General features: G+C 27.5%; 1 non-coding gene across 1 annotated transcript; it reads right to left on the bottom strand.

The window, feature by feature from the left end:
* Positions 1-3,728: 3,728 nt before the first annotated feature.
* Positions 3,729-3,800, bottom strand: TRNAE-CUC (transfer RNA glutamic acid (anticodon CUC)). Its single transcript has one exon. It is a non-coding gene; the product is annotated as a tRNA-Glu (tRNA).
* Between the last annotated feature and the right edge of the window lie 1,039 nt (positions 3,801-4,839).

Genomic DNA, 4,839 nt, shown 5'->3' with positions numbered 1-4,839 from the left:
TGTACAGAGTTTTGAAATATTTATATTCTGTTGTTTATTTATATTTAGTTTATATTAAGTAAACTTATTCATAAATTTTGGATATGTCAGGATAATTTAGTGGTTGACTACGTAATTTTGGGTTTATCGTGATGAAGAACAATATGCATTAGTTTAATATAATTTGCAGTTAAAATTAATTATTAATAAATTTATTTATTTACTTTGTATTGGATCTGCAGTGATGCTGAATACGCAAATTCATTATCCTGCTCTGCATCTACTTAAATAACTCCGTTGATCTTTCCTTTACTGGGTGGAGACTTTGGGAGTATAGAATATTTCCAATTTTTTTATATATTTATATAACATGATTATACGGAATTTTTTTTTGTGTTTGCTTTTTATTCTATTTGCTATAAAATTATTTAAATTTTTCCCGGATATTGACAATTATTTTCATTATGCAGCAAAAGTAAAGAATTGTCATGTCCTCGTAAATAATACGACAGAGTCTCGAAGTGAATTATTTAATTTATTTAAATCGAGGTTATTGAACATTTTTGCGTATGCGCATGTGCGTGAATGTAGCAACGATGATTGAGAGTGCAGTATTAAATAAACGACAAGAAACATAGTGTTGTAGTGTTCAAGTACCGGATGCAATAAAGTAACCCTACTGAGGTACTACTATAGGTACTTGTACCAGTTCTACATGAACAGTATACTATAATGCACAAGGGTTGATAGGAAAGTGCAGTCGACACTCGGGCGGGGCAAGGCCGAATGACGTATGTCCTGCTCGCCTTGCTATGGAATGTGTACGTCATTTATCGTTCAATGTTTCTAGGCACTCCCTCCAGAGACACTCTTCTACATATCAAATCAGTGGTGTCCTCTCTGATTAACAGAAAATAAAACGATATTGTTAATTCGAGTTAATATTTTTATTATAAAGACATTAATTTTTATTACATGTAGACTAAATTTGAGCTGCTAATTTTTAATCTAGCGTGTTGTTTTTTCAATCTAATAAACAGAGCAGTTTGTTAATCGATTACCAAACTTGTTATGTATATGTCAAATTTCTTTTCCTGTTGAAATCAATACGTATAATGTTATCTCTCATCGCTTATTATATTGTTATAAAAGTGTAAATATTTTCTATTTTGGAACAATTTTTATATTGTATAAATGAATTTCTCTGTTTGTATAACATATTAGTAATCCTTTAGTGAATTATCTTAATGAAGGCTGCAACATATGTAAAAAACCTATGGTGTGACAGGCACTAGTCAGAGGTTTTTTCTATCAATGTAAGGATTCTCACTACAGTGAATGATTCACTTTATTCCTTGAAGTGAAATGTACGGCTAATATCATCTCATTTTAGTGGGGTGGGTACGCTAATGTCCAAAAGAATAATACTCAACTCTGAAAAAAGAAAAGGGAAATGGCCTCATTCCTCACATTCTATGTAAACCTACCACGGGATGTTATTGTTTATTTTTTACTCATCTTGTCACTCACAAACGTTAATATTACTTTAAGTAACGCTTTGTAATCGTGTTTAACGATGTACAACGACAGTTGATATGGTTAAATAATAAACTGAAATTCACGAGCAAAATCTGCACGAATTTATGTTCTTCCTTTTCATAATATAGCTTGATAAGGTGTGATAACCCTTTAAAATTATGAATTACTTTCAAATCAATAGAACTTAAATTACCTAAATTTTCTTTCGTGAAATTACGTAGGGCTTCTGATATTTAGGGGTCATTATTATTTTCTTTTCTTACATAAAAGAAGCACTATTTTCTCCATGATTTAATGATTTTGGTGAAATTTAATTATTTTGATGGATTATATTCTATATGAATAGTAATGCAACACTGATTCTTTGCAGCGATTTAAATTTTTAATTTCGTTTACTACCAACCTTTTGTTAAGTAATTCGTATTTTATTGATTTTTTTAAGCAAATCTTTAGTTAATTTTTCTGTGGTTTTTAACTACCAATTTGTATGTTTTTTTAATGATAATTCTGACAATTCATTTCAAAAATTTACAGTTTTTAACATTACAAAAAAAAAATACGTTCATATCAACGACGTTATTTCATTGTTTTATAATTATCAACGCTTTTCCCCTTTTTGTAAGAATAATTAAGAACGTTATAATTAATAACTTTAAATTAATATTATTTTAATTTATATTTGGGAGTGTATACTTAAAACGTTACATTACAAACAAATAGTAACGTTATTACAATCTTTGATCAAACAGAATAAAAAGTTTTTTCCCAAAAACAATTGACAGATGGAATTTCAATTTTGAAAGAGAGGTCGCATAATTGAATTAGTCTTTTCAAAATACAAACATTTCTTGGTTGATCCTCGTAAATAACCGATAAGCATATATGTTAACTATACACTATATACGCATTAAAAAAATGAATAATTTCGTATTATTTTTCTGTTTTTTTTTTATTGCGTTGTAACCTACAAAAATAATTATCTTTTCGTTATTTCTGTTTTATAAAATTACGCTTGATATACTTTTTACGGTGTAAATAACATCATATGATGTAATCAGACCGAACCAGCGTGAACAGTTGAGGGTTTTCATCAGTAACGCCTGGCTACCAACTGCGTGTTTTTCTATTAACCACATATACAATTACAAAATACTAACTGGAACGTCAGAATAATCCGCTGCCAATTTGAATATACCACATCCCACCATAAATTCCAGCTTTCAACTCGATTAATTGAAATATTACATTTTTTACGCCTATTATGAGACTTATTGATTTAAAGGAAATAGAGTATTTGATCTATTTTTAATAGTAATTATCTGTAACCGATTATAAAATATATTTTGGTCAATTAGTTTTAGAAAACGTTTTCTTGAAAATTTTTAAAAGTTATAAATTAAAAAAGAAAATTAAATTAATACTTTTCTCTTTTAGTACTGCACGATTCAGAAAAATATTTTTGTAACTGTTAATATATTTGTATACATTTTTATATATTCATTTTTTTGTTGTTGCATATTTACTTGTACATATGCAAATAAAACTAAAAGGTATTATAAATTTGATGTCAAGTCTTAGATAGACTTGGGTAATTTACTTTTAACTTTTAATTTGAGTTTTATATTATAGTGTCATTTGTTAGTAGATAAATTATTTGAAAATAGTGCACCGTAATCTGTAGTTTTCTAAAATAATTTACTTATAGCCAGTTTATCTGTTTTTTAACTGATAAATATGTTTGCCTTAGTATTTATACGTAGCTCGGGTAATTTTGCGAGTTATTGCAGGTTATCATTTTTTTGGAATTTATTCAGTGGTATGAATATGAAACATCAAACGTAAAACAACAGCTTGTTAAAAAAAAAAGCAATTAAAAAGAAATAAATTAATGACAAAGAGAATCGATATTTCTAGAACTACCTTTTTACATCGTATGCAGCAAAATAATAGTCGAGAAGCTTTGTGTATTTTTCTGATACATTTTGAATTAGGTTAAGCTTATAAAAATTAAAAAATGTTTAATCGTTTATGATTCTCTTCTGTGGTAGCTAAGGAAAAAAACTGAGTAGTTTCATTCTACTAACGAATGTTAAAAAAACAATTCGGAAAAAATGCGTATGAAAAATGCCATGGCTGACCGGGATTCGAACCGGGGACCTCTGCATGAAAGGCTGAGACATTACTCGTGCCACGGAGACCCGCCAAAAAAATTCCGGTACCGGGAATCGAACCCGAGCCTCCTGGGTGAGAGCCAGGTATCCTATCCACTAGACCATACCGGACTTGTTAAGGATTTTCAAAAAAATTCTTTATTATTCATCTAAGTTGGACCTCATTTATAAGTTTATCAAAATATGAAATAAAGGAAGTATTCTTGGAAGGGAGGAAAAACGAATTCATAAAAAAATACTTGTGCGTTAAACAATTATTATTTATGCGTTTAAACATTTATTAAAGTAACAGTGTAATTTCTTCAGTTTTAGTTAAATACAAGTAATATACAACGTAAATACAAATAACAGTGCAACACTCATTTTGTGCTATGTAAAAATAAACAAATATGATATTATTTAGTATAAATTTTATTTTACTTTTTTTTATTCGCAGATTAATTACAAAATTTTATGATTGTATTTACCTTTAAAAGTGATATTTTATCAATAACTACATACAATTTCTTGTTACCAAAAGGTAACTGCAAAACATTTTCAACTTGTTTTTATTTACTGGCATAAAAATATTTTTTTCAACTTTGTTCAAAAGTTGATAGAAAAATAATAAAATAGGATTTTAACCTCTGATTAAAAAGAGGTCTTGTGTTTGTATTTCGTAAAACACAACAATTTCTATTTCTTTTGCCATGAATTAAATGAAAATAATACCAAAAAGTACTTAAAATAAATAAATAAAACTCGAAAAATAATGTTGGTGTTAATTTTTGTAAAAACATTGAAAATAAGTTAACAAATATTTTTACTACAAAACATAAGGATATATCCTCTAAATAGCCACAAAATACAATATGCATCTCCTGTCCTTGCCGGAATGTACATAATTTTCGTGATTAATCCATCAATAGGTTAGAAGGACTAACTAAATAGTATTTACTTTTTGTGTTTTATTAATTTAATAAAAATATTAAATTAAACTTTTATAAAATCTGTTTAAAATTACTAAAAGGGGAAAACTTAGAGGAAAAAGTTCAATCTTACTTCATAAATTATTTTTTCAATTGATGGATACCATTTAATCTAAAAAAAGAAATACTGTAATTTATCCAATTTTCTTAGAATTTAATACTATTAAGAATTAATTTTGCTC

The sequence above is a fragment of the Lycorma delicatula genome, chromosome 2 (genome assembly GCF_047948215.1).
Source record: "Lycorma delicatula isolate Av1 chromosome 2, ASM4794821v1, whole genome shotgun sequence".
Classification (NCBI taxonomy): Eukaryota; Metazoa; Arthropoda; class Insecta; order Hemiptera; family Fulgoridae; genus Lycorma; species Lycorma delicatula.
The sequence above is the reverse complement of the archived record's forward strand: the minus strand, read 5'-3'. Positions and strand labels throughout refer to the sequence as shown.